Here is a 20,422-nt window from a genome sequence, read left to right on the forward strand (position 1 = left end):
GCTATGCTATTGTGCACCTACCTGATGCATCAGAAGGTGCGAGGCCCTTGCTAAATTCTGTGCACAGACTTTGAGATCTATGCTTTAGACTGTATCTAAACCTGCTCCAACATGGACTGACATTCTGGCCTACTTTCAGCCGATGCGACTTGTCTGTCGCTGAACAGTCGCTTTTTATGTATTCAGCACCTATGTATAATGTTGTAAAAATGCTCTAGAAGCTAAAGTCGCAGAAATGTCACACATATTTGGCCTGCAACTTTCTGTGCGACAAATTCAGACAGGAAAAATCAGTATAAATCCTTAGAAAATTATCCCCCAGTGTCTCCATCTGCTGGCGGTATTGAATAAGCATTGCTGCACTGATGGGGTATGCATTAGACGAAAAAAAAGAAGAAAAAGAAGAATAATACGCCCAGAAAAGAGGCGAAAAGGAGAAAAACGTAAAAAAACGTGAAAAAAAAGTAAGAGGAAGAGAAGGGAAAAAAAGGTGGAAATGGGTTTAAAAGTGATTTCGGCGGAGAAATATATATATATATATATATATATATATATATATATATATATGCGCACACACACACATAGATATAAACGTATTCTCCGTTGAGATATTGCAGCCGCTGCTGTGTCCAGGCCCAGGAGCCTTAGCACTGTGCTGTGATGTCACTCAATACCACTGACATCACTAGGTGTAAACAACATCTCTCCTTTGCTGTGTATGTGACTATGGAGCTGTTTGGTGATGTCGTCTATTACGGCCTTCATAGAAGCAACAGGAGATTGTTGCATCCATCTTGAACCCTCAGAACTACAGTGCTATGATGTCACTCACTTCCACAGGCCTTGCAGAGTGTAAACAACAACAACCCAGCTTTGTTGTGTATGTAACCAAAGGGATTTGTGATGTCACCTAGAACCTTCACAGCAGCGACAGCTTTATGAGGAGCATCAGCACTGCTCTGCCTGAGCAGAACCATCACCGCCATAGGTTGTCAAATAACCCGGATTTAACCCACACAGGTAAGTCCAATGGGGTGCAGGCATGTCCTCTATGCTTACAGCTTCCCGTGGGTGTTGGTTTGATACCGTTTGGGGACAGCCAAGGAGGCATCTGCAGGCAACAAAGGTAGGTGTGTGCTTGTGTGTGTGTTTCCTATGCAGATCCTAAGCCCAGTGTCACATGCAAGTAGGAGGAGTAAGAAGGGTTCCTGGCAAATCCGGGTTATGGATTGCATTTAAAAAGGCCCCGTGGGAGTGCAATGGGCCCCTGTCTTGCTGCTTAGCAATAATGGTATGGGTTTAGGTTCTGCTGTGTGTACTGGTGGTTGACTGCCCCCCAGCCCAAAGTGTGCATGGAAAATTGTCTGGCAGCCTCCCTGACAGCAAGCAGTGATAGTGCCCATGAAGGGGACCTTGTTGGGCCCGCCCCTTTCACGGTTATCGCTTCTCGGCCTTTTGGCTAAGATCAAGTGTAGTATCTGTTCTTATCAGTTTAATATCTGATACGTCCCCTATCTGGGGACCATATATTAAATGGATTTTTGAGAACGGGGGCCGATTTCGAAGCTTGCTTCCGTCGCCCTATGCATTGACCCGATATGGCAGTATCTTCGGGTACAGTGCACCACCCCCTTACAGGGTTAAAAAGAAAGATTCCTACTTTCATTGCTACCTGCTTGCTGGCTAGCCAGCTAGCCAGCCCTGTGGGCCTTGCTGCTGCTGCAGCCAAAAAACAAAAGGTGGTGCTGCTGCTGCTTCTGCTGCTTCTGCTTCTGCTTGTGTCTGGCCCCTGTTGGAGCGTCCAGGCACAGGACTTCTGCTGCTGCTGACTAAATGGCCTCCTTAATTGGATCATTTGAGTAGCCAGCACACCTGTGCAGGTAGGGCATGACATGATAGGCAGCTGCCTTGATAGCGGGTGGGTGCTGAATGTTCCTAATTGACAAAATAAGATTAATGCTTATGAAGAAATATAAAATCTCATCCCTTCCCCAATATCGCGCCACACCCCTACCCCTTAATTCCCTGGTTGAACGTGATGGACATATGTCTTTTTTCGACCGTACTAACTATGTAACTATGTAACATAACATGGGGGGGGGGGGGGGGGTCTCCTGGCTGTTCACACAGGTGTGTCATTGCTGTACATTGACCATGCATTGCTTCTGTGGTATTGCAAAGGCAAAGACAAATGCTTCCAGCCATCCATTGCACTAATGGATTGGTCATCAGCTGGCTGTCTATGTCCCGCATCAATATAGACCAAAGTACAGAGGGTTAGGCTATGCTATTGTGCACCTACCTGATGCATCAGAAGGTGCGAGGCCCTTGCTAAATTCTGTGCACAGACTTTGAGATCTATGCTTTAGACTGTATCTAAACCTGCTCCAACATGGACTGACATTCTGGCCTACTTTCAGCCGATGCGACTTGTCTGTCGCTGAACAGTCGCTTTTTATGTATTCAGCACCTATGTATAATGTTGTAAAAATGCTCTAGAAGCTAAAGTCGCAGAAATGTCACACATATTTGGCCTGCAACTTTCTGTGCGACAAATTCAGACAGGAAAAATCAGTATAAATCCTTAGAAAATTATCCCCCAGTGTCTCCATCTGCTGGCGGTATTGAATAAGCATTGCTGCACTGATGGGGTATGCATTAGACGAAAAAAAAGAAGAAAAAGAAGAATAATACGCCCAGAAAAGAGGCGAAAAGGAGAAAAACGTAAAAAAACTTGAAAAAAAAGTAAGAGGAAGAGAAGGGAAAAAAAGGTGGAAATGGGTTTAAAAGTGATTTCGGCGGAGAAATATATATATATATATATATATATATATATATATATATATATATATACGCGCACACACACACATATATATAAACGTATTCTCCGTTGAGATATTGCAGCCGCTGCTGTGTCCAGGCCCAGGAGCCTTAGCACTGTGCTGTGATGTCACTCAATACCACTGACATCACTAGGTGTAAACAACATCTCTCCTTTGCTGTGTATGTGACTATGGAGCTGTTTGGTGATGTCGTCTATTACGGCCTTCATAGAAGCAACAGGAGATTGTTGCATCCATCTAGAACCCTCAGAACTACAGTGCTATGATGTCACTCACTTCCACAGGCCTTGCAGAGTGTAAACAACAACAACCCAGCTTTGTTGTGTATGTAACCAAAGGGATTTGTGATGTCACCTAGAACCTTCACAGCAGCGACAGCTTTATGAGGAGCATCAGCACTGCTCTGCCTGAGCAGAACCATCACCGCCATAGGTTGTCAAATAACCCGGATTTAACCCACACAGGTAAGTCCAATGGGGTGCAGGCATGTCCTCTATGCTTACAGCTTCCCGTGGGTGTTGGTTTGATACCGTTTGGGGACAGCCAAGGAGGCATCTGCAGGCAACAAAGGTAGGTGTGTGCTTGTGTGTGTGTTTCCTATGCAGATCCTAAGCCCAGTGTCACATGCAAGTAGGAGGAGTAAGAAGGGTTCCTGGCAAATCCGGGTTATGGATTGCATTTAAAAAGGCCCCGTGGGAGTGCAATGGGCCCCTGTCTTGCTGCTTAGCAATAATGGTATGGGTTTAGGTTCTGCTGTGTGTACTGGTGGTTGACTGCCCCCCAGCCCAGAGTGTGCATGGAAAATTGTCTGGCAGCCTCCCTGACAGCAAGCAGTGATAGTGCCCATGAAGGGGACCTTGTTGGGCCCGCCCCTTTCACGGTTATCGCTTCTCGGCCTTTTGGCTAAGATCAAGTGTAGTATCTGTTCTTATCAGTTTAATATCTGATACGTCCCCTATCTGGGGACCATATATTAACCCCTTAAGGACACAGCCCATTTTCACCTCTAGGACGCAGCCCTTTTTTGCACATCTGACCACTGTCACTTTAAACATTAATAACTCTGGAATGCTTTTACTTATCAATCTGATTCCGAGATTGTTTTTTCGTGACATATTCTACTTTAACATAGTGGTAAATTTTTGTGGTAACTTGCATCCTTTCTTGGTGAAAAATCCCAAAACTTGATGAAAAAATTGAAAATTTTGCATTTTTCTAACTTTGAAGCTCTCTGTTTGTAAGGAAAATTGATATTCCAAATATTATTTTTTTTGGATTCACATATACAATATGTCTACTTTATATTTTAATCATAAAATTGACATGTTTTTACTTTTGGAAGACACCAGAGGGCTTCAAAGTTCAGCAGCAATTTTACAATTTTTCACAAAATTTTCAAACTCGCTATTTTTCATGGACCAGTTCAGGTTTGAAGTGGATTTGAAGGGTCTTCATATTAGAAATACCCCATAAATGACCCCATTACAAAAACTGCACCCCCCAAAGTATTCAAAATGACATTCAGTAAGTGTTTTAACCCTTTAGGTGTTTCACGGTAAAAGCAGCAAAGTGAAGGAGAAAATTCAAAATCTTCATTTTTTACACTTGCATGTTCTTGTAGACCCAATTTTTGAATTTTTACAAGGGGTAAAAGGATAAAATTTATACTTGAATTTGTAGCCCAATTTCTCTCGAGTAAGCACATACCTCATATGTCTATGTAAATTGTTCGGCGGGCGCAGTAGAGGGCTCAGAAGCGAAGGAGCGACAAGGGGATTTTGGAGAGTACGTTTTTCTGAAATGGTTTTTTGGGGGCATGTTGCATTTAGGAAGCCCCTATGGTGCCAAAACAGCAAATAAAAAAAACATGGCATACCATTTTGGAAACTAGACCCCTTGAGGAACGTAAAAAGGAATTAAGTGAGCCTTAATACCCCACAGGTGTTTCATGACTTTTGCATATGTAAAAAAAAAAATAAAAATTTCACTAAAATGTGTGTTTCCCCCCAAATTTCACATTTTTGCAAGGGTTAATAGCAGAAAATACCCCCCAAAATTTGTAACCCCATCTCTTCTGAGTATACAGGTACCACATAAGTTGACCTGAAGTGCATTACGGGCGAACTACAATGCTCAGAAGAGAAGGAGTCATATTTGGCTTTTTGAGAGCAAATTTTGCTCGGGGGGCATGTCGCATTTAGGAAGCCCCTATGGTGCCAGGACAGCAAAAAAAAACGACATGGCATACCATTTTGGAAACTAGACTCCTTGAGGAACGTAACAAGGGATAAAGTGAACCTTAATACCCCACAGGTGTTTCACGACTTTTGCATATGTAAAAAAAATAATTTTTTTTTTACCAAAAATGCTTGGTTTAGCAAAAATTTAACATTTTTAAAAAAGGTAATAGCAGAAAATACCCCCCAACATTTGAAGCCCAATTTCTCCCGATTCAGAAGACACCCAATATGGGGATGAAAAGTGCTCTGCTGGCGCACTACAGGTCTCAGAAGAGAAGGAGTCTCATTTGGCTTTTTGGAAGCAAATTTTGCTCTGGGGGCATGCCGCATTTAGGAAGCACCTATGGTGCCAGGACAGAAAAAAAAAAACACATGGCATACCATTTTGGAAACTAGACCCCTTGGGGAACGTAACAAGGGGTAAAGTGAACCTTAATACCCCACAGGTGTTTCACGACTTTTGCATATGTAAAAAAAAAAATATTTTTTTTACACTAAAATGCTTGTTTTCCCCCAAATTTTACATTTTTACAAGGGATAATAGCAGAAAATACCCCCCAAAATTTGTAACCCCATCTCTTCTGAGTATGGAAATACCCAATAAGTGGACGTGAAGTGCACTGGGGGCGAACTACAATGCTCAGAAGAGAAGGAGCATCATTGAGCTTTTGGAGAGAGAATTTGGCCATGTGCATTTCCAAAGCCCCCCGTGGTGCCAGAATAGTGGACCCCCCACATGTGACCCCATTTTTAAAACTACACCCCTCACGGAAGGTAATAAGGGGTGCAGGGAGAATTTACACCCCACTGGCATTTGACGTATCTTTGGAACAGTGGGCTGTGTAAATTAAAAATTTTATTTTTCATTTTCACAGACCCCTGTTTCAAAGATCTGTCAGACACCTGTGGGGTGTAAATGCTCACTGTACCCCTTGTTACATTCCGTGAGGGGTGTAGTTTCCAAAATGGGGTCACATGTGGGTATTTATTGTTTTGCACTTATGTCAGAACCGCTGTAAAATCAGCCACCCCTGTGCAAATCACCAATTTAGACCTCAAATTTACATGGTGCACTCTCCCTTCTGAGCCTTGTTGTGCGTCCCCAGAACACTTTGCGCCCACATATGGGGTATCTCCGTCCTCAGGAGAAAATGCGTTACAAACTTTGGAGGCTTTTTTTCTTTTACCGCTTGGGAAATTTTAAAGTATGGGGGAACACCAGTATGTTAGTGTACAAAAATGTTTTTTTTTTTTTACACTAACATGCTGGTGTAGACCCCAACTTTACCTTTTCATAAGGGGTAAAAGGAGAAAAAGCCCCCCAAAATTTGTTAGGCAATTTCTCCCGAGTACGGCGATACCCCATATGTGGCCCTAAACTGTTGCCTTGAAATACGCCAGGGCTCCAAAGTGAGAGCGCCATGTGCATTTGAGGCCCAAATTAGGGATTTGCATAGGGGTGGACATAGGGGTATTCTAAGCCAGTGATTCCCAAACAGGGTGCCTCCAGCTGTTGCTAAACTCCCAGCATGCTTGGACAGTCAATGGCTGTCCGGAAATGCTGGGAGTTTTTGTTTTGCAACAGCTGGAGGTTCCGTTTTGGAAACACTGCTGTAGGATACGTTTTTCATTTTTATTGGGGGGGAAGGGGGGGTGGTGGTAGGGGGGGCAGTGTACGTGTGTATATGTAGTGTTTTACTCTTTATTTTATGTTAGTGTAGTGTTTTTAGGTTACATTCACACTGACGGCGGATTACACTGAGTCTCCCGCTAGGAGTTTGAGCTGCGGCTGCTGCAGCTCAAACCTGAAGCAGGGAATTCACTGTAATCCGCCGCCAGTGTGAATGTAACCTGTACATTCACATGGGAGGGGGGGGGGGGCAAAACTACAACTCCCAGCATGCACTGACAGAACGTGCATGCTGGGAGTTGTAGTTTTGCAACAGCTGGAGGCACACTGGAAAATACTGAGTTGGGTAATAGAACCTATTACCTAACTCGGTATTTCCCAACCAGTGTGCCTCCAGCTGTTGCAGAACTACAACTCTCAGCATGTACTGATTGCCAAAGAGAATGCTGGGAGATGTAGTTATGCAACAGCTGGATGCACGCAAGTACAACTCCCAGCATGCCGAGACAGCCATTTGCTGTTCCTGAATGCTGGGAGTTGTAGTTTTGCAAGATTTAGAGGGGTTCAGGCTGGAGATCACTGACAGTGGTCTCTAAACTGTGGCCCTCCAGATGTTGCAAAACTACAAATCTCAGCATGCTAAGACAGCAAACTGCTGTCTGAGCATGCTGGGAGTTGTAGTTTTGTAATATCTGGAGGGCTACAGTTTAGAGACCACTGTCAGTGATCTCTAGCCTGAACCCCTCTAAATCTTGCAAAACTACAACTCCCAGCATGCCAACACAGCAAACAGCTGTCAAGGCATGGTGGGAGTTGTAGTTTTGCAACATCTGGAGGGCGACAGTTTAGAGACCACTCTCTAAACTGTCGCCCTGCAGATGTTGCTAGGCAACAGACTCTGCACACGCGGCGTCATACTTACCTCCACCGCCGCCGTGATCACAGCCGCCGCCGCCGCCGGGTAAGTGATCGCCGCCGCCGCCGCCGCTACTGCACGGTTCCCCCCGCTGTGCCCGGACACCGATGGGCGGGCATAGCGCGGGGAACCGAACTTTAACCCCCCCGCCCCCAGTCTGCTATTGGTCGGCCGCTCCGCCGATCAATAGCAGGGATAGGAGGGGTGGCAACCCTGCCACCTCACTCCTATCTCTTCAAGGGGGATCGAGGGTGTCTTGGACACCCCCGATCCCCCTTATTTTATCGCGGCGCCGCGATTGATGGGCAGGGGGAGAGCGCTCCCTCTGCAAACACCATAGATGCCGTGATCAGACTGATCACGGCATCTATGGGGTTAATGCTGCCGGGACCGGCGCGATCGCGGCCCCGGCAGCTGCGGTGGGACTCCGGCTGTGATTGACAGCTGAGTCCCACCCGCGATCTCCTGCGCTGCCCGCGGCAGAGCAGGAGATCGCTTGGACGTATGCATACGTCCATTTGCGCGAACGTGTAATTCGCCTGGACGTATGCATACGTCCAATAGCGGGAAGGGGTTAAATGGATTTTTGAGAACGGGGGCCGATTTCGAAGCTTGCTTCCGTCGCCCTATGCATTGACCCGATATGGCAGTATCTTCGGGTACAGTGCACCACCCCCTTACAGGGTTAAAAAGAAAGATTCCTACTTTCATTGCTACCTGCTTGCTGGCTAGCCAGCTAGCCAGCCCTGTGGGCCTTGCTGCTGCTGCAGCCAAAAAACAAAAGGTGGTGCTGCTGCTGCTTCTGCTGCTTCTGCTTCTGCTTGTGTCTGGCCCCTGTTGGAGCGTCCAGGCACAGGACTTCTGCTGCTGCTGACTAAATGGCCTCCTTAATTGGATCATTTGAGTAGCCAGCACACCTGTGCAGGTAGGGCATGACATGATAGGCAGCTGCCTTGATAGCGGGTGGGTGCTGAATGTTCCTAATTGACAAAATAAGATTAATGCTTATGAAGAAATATAAAATCTCATCCCTTCCCCAATATCGCGCCACACCCCTACCCCTTAATTCCCTGGTTGAACGTGATGGACATATGTCTTTTTTCGACCGTACTAACTATGTAACTATGTAACATAACATGGGGGGGGGGGGGGGGGGGGTCTCCTGGCTGTTCACACAGGTGTGTCATTGCTGTACATTGACCATGCATTGCTTCTGTGGTATTGCAAAGGCAAAGACAAATGCTTCCAGCCATCCATTGCACTAATGGATTGGTCATCAGCTGGCTGTCTATGTCCCGCATCAATATAGACCAAAGTACAGAGGGTTAGGCTATGCTATTGTGCACCTACCTGATGCATCAGAAGGTGCGAGGCCCTTGCTAAATTCTGTGCACAGACTTTGAGATCTATGCTTTAGACTGTATCTAAACCTGCTCCAACATGGACTGACATTCTGGCCTACTTTCAGCCGATGCGACTTGTCTGTCGCTGAACAGTCGCTTTTTATGTATTCAGCACCTATGTATAATGTTGTAAAAATGCTCTAGAAGCTAAAGTCGCAGAAATGTCACACATATTTGGCCTGCAACTTTCTGTGCGACAAATTCAGACAGGAAAAATCAGTATAAATCCTTAGAAAATTATCCCCCAGTGTCTCCATCTGCTGGCGGTATTGAATAAGCATTGCTGCACTGATGGGGTATGCATTAGACGAAAAAAAAGAAGAAAAAGAAGAATAATACGCCCAGAAAAGAGGCGAAAAGGAGAAAAACGTAAAAAAACGTGAAAAAAAAGTAAGAGGAAGAGAAGGGAAAAAAAGGTGGAAATGGGTTTAAAAGTGATTTCGGCGGAGAAATATATATATATATATATATATATATATATATATATATATATATGCGCACACACACACATAGATATAAACGTATTCTCCGTTGAGATATTGCAGCCGCTGCTGTGTCCAGGCCCAGGAGCCTTAGCACTGTGCTGTGATGTCACTCAATACCACTGACATCACTAGGTGTAAACAACATCTCTCCTTTGCTGTGTATGTGACTATGGAGCTGTTTGGTGATGTCGTCTATTACGGCCTTCATAGAAGCAACAGGAGATTGTTGCATCCATCTTGAACCCTCAGAACTACAGTGCTATGATGTCACTCACTTCCACAGGCCTTGCAGAGTGTAAACAACAACAACCCAGCTTTGTTGTGTATGTAACCAAAGGGATTTGTGATGTCACCTAGAACCTTCACAGCAGCGACAGCTTTATGAGGAGCATCAGCACTGCTCTGCCTGAGCAGAACCATCACCGCCATAGGTTGTCAAATAACCCGGATTTAACCCACACAGGTAAGTCCAATGGGGTGCAGGCATGTCCTCTATGCTTACAGCTTCCCGTGGGTGTTGGTTTGATACCGTTTGGGGACAGCCAAGGAGGCATCTGCAGGCAACAAAGGTAGGTGTGTGCTTGTGTGTGTGTTTCCTATGCAGATCCTAAGCCCAGTGTCACATGCAAGTAGGAGGAGTAAGAAGGGTTCCTGGCAAATCCGGGTTATGGATTGCATTTAAAAAGGCCCCGTGGGAGTGCAATGGGCCCCTGTCTTGCTGCTTAGCAATAATGGTATGGGTTTAGGTTCTGCTGTGTGTACTGGTGGTTGACTGCCCCCCAGCCCAGAGTGTGCATGGAAAATTGTCTGGCAGCCTCCCTGACAGCAAGCAGTGATAGTGCCCATGAAGGGGACCTTGTTGGGCCCGCCCCTTTCACGGTTATCGCTTCTCGGCCTTTTGGCTAAGATCAAGTGTAGTATCTGTTCTTATCAGTTTAATATCTGATACGTCCCCTATCTGGGGACCATATATTAAATGGATTTTTGAGAACGGGGGCCGATTTCGAAGCTTGCTTCCGTCGCCCTATGCATTGACCCGATATGGCAGTATCTTCGGGTACAGTGCACCACCCCCTTACAGGGTTAAAAAGAAAGATTCCTACTTTCATTGCTACCTGCTTGCTGGCTAGCCAGCTAGCCAGCCCTGTGGGCCTTGCTGCTGCTGCAGCCAAAAAACAAAAGGTGGTGCTGCTGCTGCTTCTGCTGCTTCTGCTTCTGCTTGTGTCTGGCCCCTGTTGGAGCGTCCAGGCACAGGACTTCTGCTGCTGCTGACTAAATGGCCTCCTTAATTGGATCATTTGAGTAGCCAGCACACCTGTGCAGGTAGGGCATGACATGATAGGCAGCTGCCTTGATAGCGGGTGGGTGCTGAATGTTCCTAATTGACAAAATAAGATTAATGCTTATGAAGAAATATAAAATCTCATCCCTTCCCCAATATCGCGCCACACCCCTACCCCTTAATTCCCTGGTTGAACGTGATGGACATATGTCTTTTTTCGACCGTACTAACTATGTAACTATGTAACATAACATGGGGGGGGGGGGGGGGGGGTCTCCTGGCTGTTCACACAGGTGTGTCATTGCTGTACATTGACCATGCATTGCTTCTGTGGTATTGCAAAGGCAAAGACAAATGCTTCCAGCCATCCATTGCACTAATGGATTGGTCATCAGCTGGCTGTCTATGTCCCGCATCAATATAGACCAAAGTACAGAGGGTTAGGCTATGCTATTGTGCACCTACCTGATGCATCAGAAGGTGCGAGGCCCTTGCTAAATTCTGTGCACAGACTTTGAGATCTATGCTTTAGACTGTATCTAAACCTGCTCCAACATGGACTGACATTCTGGCCTACTTTCAGCCGATGCGACTTGTCTGTCGCTGAACAGTCGCTTTTTATGTATTCAGCACCTATGTATAATGTTGTAAAAATGCTCTAGAAGCTAAAGTCGCAGAAATGTCACACATATTTGGCCTGCAACTTTCTGTGCGACAAATTCAGACAGGAAAAATCAGTATAAATCCTTAGAAAATTATCCCCCAGTGTCTCCATCTGCTGGCGGTATTGAATAAGCATTGCTGCACTGATGGGGTATGCATTAGACGAAAAAAAAGAAGAAAAAGAAGAATAATACGCCCAGAAAAGAGGCGAAAAGGAGAAAAACGTAAAAAAACGTGAAAAAAAAGTAAGAGGAAGAGAAGGGAAAAAAAGGTGGAAATGGGTTTAAAAGTGATTTCGGCGGAGAAATATATATATATATATATATATATATATATATATATATATATATGCGCACACACACACATAGATATAAACGTATTCTCCGTTGAGATATTGCAGCCGCTGCTGTGTCCAGGCCCAGGAGCCTTAGCACTGTGCTGTGATGTCACTCAATTCCACTGACATCACTAGGTGTAAACAACATCTCTCCTTTGCTGTGTATGTGACTATGGAGCTGTTTGGTGATGTCGTCTATTACGGCCTTCATAGAAGCAACAGGAGATTGTTGCATCCATCTTGAACCCTCAGAACTACAGTGCTATGATGTCACTCACTTCCACAGGCCTTGCAGAGTGTAAACAACAACAACCCAGCTTTGTTGTGTATGTAACCAAAGGGATTTGTGATGTCACCTAGAACCTTCACAGCAGCGACAGCTTTATGAGGAGCATCAGCACTGCTCTGCCTGAGCAGAACCATCACCGCCATAGGTTGTCAAATAACCCGGATTTAACCCACACAGGTAAGTCCAATGGGGTGCAGGCATGTCCTCTATGCTTACAGCTTCCCGTGGGTGTTGGTTTGATACCGTTTGGGGACAGCCAAGGAGGCATCTGCAGGCAACAAAGGTAGGTGTGTGCTTGTGTGTGTGTTTCCTATGCAGATCCTAAGCCCAGTGTCACATGCAAGTAGGAGGAGTAAGAAGGGTTCCTGGCAAATCCGGGTTATGGATTGCATTTAAAAAGGCCCCGTGGGAGTGCAATGGGCCCCTGTCTTGCTGCTTAGCAATAATGGTATGGGTTTAGGTTCTGCTGTGTGTACTGGTGGTTGACTGCCCCCCAGCCCAGAGTGTGCATGGAAAATTGTCTGGCAGCCTCCCTGACAGCAAGCAGTGATAGTGCCCATGAAGGGGACCTTGTTGGGCCCGCCCCTTTCACGGTTATCGCTTCTCGGCCTTTTGGCTAAGATCAAGTGTAGTATCTGCTCACTTGGTCTGGCTGGAAGGTTCCTGGGGTACCCGTGCCTTGGCCTTGGGGGATCGCTCTACCTATTTGGTGGAGCTTCACCCCCTTGCTGCTTTTGGGGTTACGGCTTACTCCCCAGGAAACGAGAAGTGATCACCAGGCAGCCACTGGGTCGCCTGGTTGCAAACAGAGGACGGAAGAAGATCTCGGCAGCTGAACAGACATGGCGGATATACCTGAATATGCTCGGGTCAAAAATGCTGTTCGATTTATCGTGGAGGAGCAAGCCAGAGGAGAAAAGAATCTGGACTTCTTAATCGTGGAGATCTTGTTTGGTCTGTTCCAAGTGCCAAGAATGGAGATCTTGACAGTCATGGATTACCCTCGAAAGGGAGTCTATGATGTTACTTTCAACAGCAAGTCTTTCTACAGAAAATTTTTGGAAACCTTGGAGAAAACCCGGAATCATCCAAAGATGGAAGGCATAAAATTGGTTGAGCACTTTGTGGACAATACCAAGCTGTTCACAGTTAAGATGTACTCGCCATACACGAAAGAAAGTGACATCAAGCTCTTTTTGCAGGAATTTTGTGTGGAAGTAGAGGAAAGAGGTAAAGTCCTTAACCAACACCAGCTTTGGACAGGAAAATGGAAGTTCTTGTGCAGACTGAAAGAGGATGCGGGGGCGCCCGGAAGATTGTTGCTCCCACCAGCTCGGTTTAAAATAGGGAAGGACACAGGGGATTTATTTTTCCCAGAGATGGGAACTTTCTGCAAAAACTGCAAACAATACGGGCATGAAAGTTGTGGAAAGATAATATGTACCAAATGTCTAAAGGAAGGTCATGTCTTTTCTGAGTGTGGCCAAAGTAAGACCTGCAGGGCCTGTAAAAAGACTGGGCATTTCTTTAAAGACTGCCCGGAAAAATCTGAGGCTATGGAAGTTGGGGTGAAATTGAAGAGGAAGACAAAAGAAGAGAATATAGTTCCAGAGGCCAAAAAAGTTTCTGGCAAGAGCAAAGAAAAGTTGGACACAGGAAAAGAAATGGAAGAAGAAAGCGTAAGTGAGGCTTCTGAAGGGGAGCACACAGAGGAATTAAAGAAAATAATTCTCAGTGAGTATTTTTCTGGATATTTGGGTGAGGTGCTAGACCAAGCCCCAAAGGAAGAAAAATAAATATTTGTTCAAGACCTAGTAAAATTTAAAATAAAAGTGAATACCCGGCTTGAAACTGTGAGGGGAAAAATAATGCAGTCCATGAAGCCTGATGTAAGGCGCTTCATGGCGACCTACCAAGTGTCACCATGGTTGGCAGTCCCTGTCAAAGAAGCTTTGAAGAGTGGAGCTCTTCAATTCGGTTTAATTGATTATTTGGCAGTTTTCGCATGGAGAAAGGGTTTCATTTTGGATTAAGGTTTATTTGAGTTATTCTTGTTAGTTGTTTTGTTGTTTTAATTTGTTTTATTCTGGAAATAAAAAAAAAAAAAAAAAGTTACCTGATGATGAGCACAAAAATCTAGTTCATATGAGATCTTAGAACTATGATTTAGTTCTGAGGGAAACTTAAAAAAAAAAAAAAAAAAAAAAAATCTGTTCTTATCAGTTTAATATCTGATACGTCCCCTATCTGGGGACCATATATTAAATGGATTTTTGAGAACGGGGGCCGATTTCGAAGCTTGCTTCCGTCGCTCTATGCATTGACCCGATATGGCAGTATCTTCGGGTACAGTGCACCACCCCCTTACAGGGTTAAAAAGAAAGATTCCTACTTTCATTGCTACCTGCTTGCTGGCTAGCCAGCTAGCCAGCCCTGTGGGCCTTGCTGCTGCTGCAGCCAAAAAACAAAAGGTGGTGCTGCTGCTGCTTCTGCTGCTTCTGCTTCTGCTTGTGTCTGGCCCCTGTTGGAGCGTCCAGGCACAGGACTTCTGCTGCTGCTGACTAAATGGCCTCCTTAATTGGATCATTTGAGTAGCCAGCACACCTGTGCAGGTAGGGCATGACATGATAGGCAGCTGCCTTGATAGCGGGTGGGTGCTGAATGTTCCTAATTGACAAAATAAGATTAATGCTTATGAAGAAATATAAAATCTCATCCCTTCCCCAATATCGCGCCACACCCCTACCCCTTAATTCCCTGGTTGAACGTGATGGACATATGTCTTTTTTCGACCGTACTAACTATGTAACTATGTAACATAACATGGGGGGGGGGGGGGGGGGGGTCTCCTGGCTGTTCACACAGGTGTGTCATTGCTGTACATTGACCATGCATTGCTTCTGTGGTATTGCAAAGGCAAAGACAAATGCTTCCAGCCATCCATTGCACTAATGGATTGGTCATCAGCTGGCTGTCTATGTCCCGCATCAATATAGACCAAAGTACAGAGGGTTAGGCTATGCTATTGTGCACCTACCTGATGCATCAGAAGGTGCGAGGCCCTTGCTAAATTCTGTGCACAGACTTTGAGATCTATGCTTTAGACTGTATCTAAACCTGCTCCAACATGGACTGACATTCTGGCCTACTTTCAGCCGATGCGACTTGTCTGTCGCTGAACAGTCGCTTTTTATGTATTCAGCACCTATGTATAATGTTGTAAAAATGCTCTAGAAGCTAAAGTCGCAGAAATGTCACACATATTTGGCCTGCAACTTTCTGTGCGACAAATTCAGACAGGAAAAATCAGTATAAATCCTTAGAAAATTATCCCCCAGTGTCTCCATCTGCTGGCGGTATTGAATAAGCATTGCTGCACTGATGGGGTATGCATTAGACGAAAAAAAAGAAGAAAAAGAAGAATAATACGCCCAGAAAAGAGGCGAAAAGGAGAAAAACGTAAAAAAACGTGAAAAAAAAGTAAGAGGAAGAGAAGGGAAAAAAAGGTGGAAATGGGTTTAAAAGTGATTTCGGCGGAGAAATATATATATATATATATATATATATATATATATATGCGCACACACACACATAGATATAAACGTATTCTCCGTTGAGATATTGCAGCCGCTGCTGTGTCCAGGCCCAGGAGCCTTAGCACTGTGCTGTGATGTCACTCAATACCACTGACATCACTAGGTGTAAACAACATCTCTCCTTTGCTGTGTATGTGACTATGGAGCTGTTTGGTGATGTCGTCTATTACGGCCTTCATAGAAGCAACAGGAGATTGTTGCATCCATCTTGAACCCTCAGAACTACAGTGCTATGATGTCACTCACTTCCACAGGCCTTGCAGAGTGTAAACAACAACAACCCAGCTTTGTTGTGTATGTAACCAAAGGGATTTGTGATGTCACCTAGAACCTTCACAGCAGCGACAGCTTTATGAGGAGCATCAGCACTGCTCTGCCTGAGCAGAACCATCACCGCCATAGGTTGTCAAATAACCCGGATTTAACCCACACAGGTAAGTCCAATGGGGTGCAGGCATGTCCTCTATGCTTACAGCTTCCCGTGGGTGTTGGTTTGATACCGTTTGGGGACAGCCAAGGAGGCATCTGCAGGCAACAAAGGTAGGTGTGTGCTTGTGTGTGTGTTTCCTATGCAGATCCTAAGCCCAGTGTCACATGCAAGTAGGAGGAGTAAGAAGGGTTCCTGGCAAATCCGGGTTATGGATTGCATTTAAAAAGGCCCCGTGGGAGTGCAATGGGCCCCTGTCTTGCTGCTTAGCAATAATGGTATGGGTTTAGGTTCTGCTGTGTGTACTGGTGGTTGACTGCCCCCCAGCCCAGAGTGTGCATGGAAAATTGTCTGGCAGCCTCCCTGACAGCAAGCAGTGATAGTGCCCATGAAGGGGACCTTGTTGGGCCCGCCCCTTTCACGGTTATCGCTTCTCGGCCTTTTGGCTAAGATCAAGTGTAGTATCTGTTCTTATCAGTTTAATATCTGATACGTCCCCTATCTGGGGACCATATATTAAATGGATTTTTGAGAACGGGGGCCGATTTCGAAGCTTGCTTCCGTCGCCCTATGCATTGACCCGATATGGCAGTATCTTCGGGTACAGTGCACCACCCCCTTACAGGGTTAAAAAGAAAGATTCCTACTTTCATTGCTACCTGCTTGCTAGCTAGCCAGCCCTGTGGGCCTTGCTGCTGCTGCAGCCAAAAAACAAAAGGTGGTGCTGCTGCTGCTTCTGCTGCTTCTGCTTCTGCTTGTGTCTGGCCCCTGTTGGAGCGTCCAGTCACAGGACTTCTGCTGCTGCTGACTAAATGGCCTCCTTAATTGGATCATTTGAGTAGCCAGCACACCTGTGCAGGTAGGGCATGACATGATAGGCAGCTGCCTTGATAGCGGGTGGGTGCTGAATGTTCCTAATTGACAAAATAAGATTAATGCTTATGAAGAAATATAAAATCTCATCCCTTCCCCAATATCGCGCCACACCCCTACCCCTTAATTCCCTGGTTGAACGTGATGGACATATGTCTTTTTTCGACCGTACTAACTATGTAACTATGTAACATAACATGGGGGGGGGGGGGGGGGGGTCTCCTGGCTGTTCACACAGGTGTGTCATTGCTGTGCTGTACATTGACCATGCATTGCTTCTGTGGTATTGCAAAGGCAAAGACAAATGCTTCCAGCCATCCATTGCACTAATGGATTGGTCATCAGCTGGCTGTCTATGTCCCGCATCAATATAGACCAAAGTACAGAGGGTTAGGCTATGCTATTGTGCACCTACCTGATGCATCAGAAGGTGCGAGGCCCTTGCTAAATTCTGTGCACAGACTTTGAGATCTATGCTTTAGACTGTATCTAAACCTGCTCCAACATGGACTGACATTCTGGCCTACTTTCAGCCGATGCGACTTGTCTGTCGCTGAACAGTCGCTTTTTATGTATTCAGCACCTATGTATAATGTTGTAAAAATGCTCTAGAAGCTAAAGTCGCAGAAATGTCACACATATTTGGCCTGCAACTTTCTGTGCGACAAATTCAGACAGGAAAAATCAGTATAAATCCTTAGAAAATTATCCCCCAGTGTCTCCATCTGCTGGCGGTATTGAATAAGCATTGCTGCACTGATGGGGTATGCATTAGACGAAAAAAAAGAAGAAAAAGAAGAATAATACGCCCAGAAAAGAGGCGAAAAGGAGAAAAACGTAAAAAAATGTGAAAAAAAAGTAAGAGGAAGAGAAGGGAAAAAAAGGTGGAAATGGGTTTAAAAGTGATTTCGGCGGAGAAATATATATATATATATATATATATATATATATATATATATATATACGCGCACACACACACATATATATAAACGTATTCTCCGTTGAGATATTGCAGCCGCTGCTGTGTCCAGGCCCAGGAGCCTTAGCACTGTGCTGTGATGTCACTCAATACCACTGACATCACTAGGTGTAAACAACATCTCTCCTTTGCTGTGTATGTGACTATGGAGCTGTTTGGTGATGTCGTCTATTACGGCCTTCATAGAAGCAACAGGAGATTGTTGCATCCATCTTGAACCCTCAGAACTACAGTGCTATGATGTCACTCACTTCCACAGGCCTTGCAGAGTGTAAACAACAACAACCCAGCTTTGTTGTGTATGTAACCAAAGGGATTTGTGATGTCACCTAGAACCTTCACAGCAGCGACAGCTTTATGAGGAGCATCAGCACTGCTCTGCCTGAGCAGAACCATCACCGCCATAGGTTGTCAAATAACCCGGATTTAACCCACACAGGTAAGTCCAATGGGGTGCAGGCATGTCCTCTATGCTTACAGCTTCCCGTGGGTGTTGGTTTGATACCGTTTGGGGACAGCCAAGGAGGCATCTGCAGGCAACAAAGGTAGGTGTGTGCTTGTGTGTGTGTTTCCTATGCAGATCCTAAGCCCAGTGTCACATGCAAGTAGGAGGAGTAAGAAGGGTTCCTGGCAAATCCGGGTTATGGATTGCATTTAAAAAGGCCCCGTGGGAGTGCAATGGGCCCCTGTCTTGCTGCTTAGCAATAATGGTATGGGTTTAGGTTCTGCTGTGTGTACTGGTGGTTGACTGCCCCCCAGCCCAGAGTGTGCATGGAAAATAGTCTGGCAGCCTCCCTGACAGCAAGCAGTGATAGTGCCCATGAAGGGGACCTTGTTGGGCCCGCCCCTTTCACGGTTATCGCTTCTCGGCCTTTTGGCTAAGATCAAGTGTAGTATCTGTTCTTATCAGTTTAATATCTGATACGTCCCCTATCTGGGGACCATATATTAAATGGATTTTTGAGAACGGGGGCCGATTTCGAAGCTTGCTTCCGTCGCCCTATGCATTGACCCGATATGGCAGTATCTTCGGGTACAGTGCACCACCCCCTTACAGGGTTAAAAAGAAAGATTCCTACTTTCATTGCTACCTGCTTGCTGGCTAGCCAGCTAGCCAGCCCTGTGGGCCTTGCTGCTGCTGCAGCCAAAAAACAAAAGGTGGTGCTGCTGCTGCTTCTGCTGCTTCTGCTTCTGCTTGTGTCTGGCCCCTGTTGGAGCGTCCAGGCACAGGACTTCTGCTGCTGCTGACTAAATGGCCTCCTTAATTGGATCATTTGAGTAGCCAGCACACCTGTGCAGGTAGGGCATGACATGATAGGCAGCTGCCTTGATAGCGGGTGGGTGCTGAATGTTCCTAATTGACAAAATAAGATTAATGCTTATGAAGAAATATAAAATCTCATCCCTTCCCCAATATCGCGCCACACCCCTACCCCTTAATTCCCTGGTTGAACGTGATGGACATATGTCTTTTTTCGACCGTACTAACTATGTAACTATGTAACATAACATGGGGGGGGGGGGGGGGGTCTCCTGGCTGTTCACACAGGTGTGTCATTGCTGTACATTGACCATGCATTGCTTCTGTGGTATTGCAAAGGCAAAGACAAATGCTTCCAGCCATCCATTGCACTAATGGATTGGTCATCAGCTGGCTGTCTATGTCCCGCATCAATATAGACCAAAGTACAGAGGGTTAGGCTATGCTATTGTGCACCTACCTGATGCATCAGAAGGTGCGAGGCCCTTGCTAAATTCTGTGCACAGACTTTGAGATCTATGCTTTAGACTGTATCTAAACCTGCTCCAACATGGACTGACATTCTGGCCTACTTTCAGCCGATGCGACTTGTCTGTCGCTGAACAGTCGCTTTTTATGTATTCAGCACCTATGTATAATGTTGTAAAAATGCTCTAGAAGCTAAAGTCGCAGAAATGTCACACATATTTGGCCTGCAACTTTCTGTGCGACAAATTCAGACAGGAAAAATCAGTATAAATCCTTAGAAAATTATCCCCCAGTGTCTCCATCTGCTGGCGGTATTGAATAAGCATTGCTGCACTGATGGGGTATGCATTAGACGAAAAAAAAGAAGAAAAAGAAGAAGAATACGCCCAGAAAAGAGGCGAAAAGGAGAAAAACGTAAAAAAACGTGAAAAAAAAGTAAGAGGAAGAGAAGGGAAAAAAAGGTGGAAATGGGTTTAAAAGTGATTTCGGCGGAGAAATATATATATATATATATATATATATATATATATATATATATATGCGCACACACACACATAGATATAAACGTATTCTCCGTTGAGATATTGCAGCCGCTGCTGTGTCCAGGCCCAGGAGCCTTAGCACTGTGCTGTGATGTCACTCAATACCACTGACATCACTAGGTGTAAACAACATCTCTCCTTTGCTGTGTATGTGACTATGGAGCTGTTTGGTGATGTCGTCTATTACG

General features: G+C 45.4%; 5 non-coding genes and 3 pseudogenes across 5 annotated transcripts; all 8 read left to right on the top strand.

The window, feature by feature from the left end:
- Positions 1 to 1,439: 1,439 nt before the first annotated feature.
- LOC130303058 (U2 spliceosomal RNA) lies at positions 1,440 to 1,630 on the top strand. Its single transcript, XR_008853181.1, has one exon. It is a non-coding gene; the product is annotated as a U2 spliceosomal RNA (small nuclear RNA).
- Positions 1,631 to 3,726: 2,096 nt separating this feature from the next.
- On the top strand, positions 3,727 to 3,826 carry LOC130303093 (U2 spliceosomal RNA; annotated as a pseudogene).
- A 4,294-nt stretch (positions 3,827 to 8,120) lies between these two features.
- LOC130303099 (U2 spliceosomal RNA) lies at positions 8,121 to 8,304 on the top strand. Its single transcript, XR_008853218.1, has one exon. It is a non-coding gene; the product is annotated as a U2 spliceosomal RNA (small nuclear RNA).
- A 2,095-nt stretch (positions 8,305 to 10,399) lies between these two features.
- On the top strand, positions 10,400 to 10,590 carry LOC130303059 (U2 spliceosomal RNA). The gene has a single exon (XR_008853182.1). It is a non-coding gene; the product is annotated as a U2 spliceosomal RNA (small nuclear RNA).
- A 2,094-nt stretch (positions 10,591 to 12,684) lies between these two features.
- LOC130303100 (U2 spliceosomal RNA) lies at positions 12,685 to 12,837 on the top strand (annotated as a pseudogene).
- A 1,412-nt stretch (positions 12,838 to 14,249) lies between these two features.
- Positions 14,250 to 14,450, top strand: LOC130303096 (U2 spliceosomal RNA; annotated as a pseudogene).
- Positions 14,451 to 16,537: 2,087 nt separating this feature from the next.
- LOC130303060 (U2 spliceosomal RNA) lies at positions 16,538 to 16,728 on the top strand. The gene has a single exon (XR_008853183.1). It is a non-coding gene; the product is annotated as a U2 spliceosomal RNA (small nuclear RNA).
- Positions 16,729 to 18,821: 2,093 nt separating this feature from the next.
- LOC130303061 (U2 spliceosomal RNA) lies at positions 18,822 to 19,012 on the top strand. Its single transcript, XR_008853184.1, has one exon. It is a non-coding gene; the product is annotated as a U2 spliceosomal RNA (small nuclear RNA).
- Positions 19,013 to 20,422: the final 1,410 nt, after the last annotated feature.

The sequence above is a fragment of the Hyla sarda genome, unplaced genomic scaffold (assembly GCF_029499605.1).
Source record: "Hyla sarda isolate aHylSar1 unplaced genomic scaffold, aHylSar1.hap1 scaffold_1189, whole genome shotgun sequence".
Classification (NCBI taxonomy): Eukaryota; Metazoa; Chordata; class Amphibia; order Anura; family Hylidae; genus Hyla; species Hyla sarda.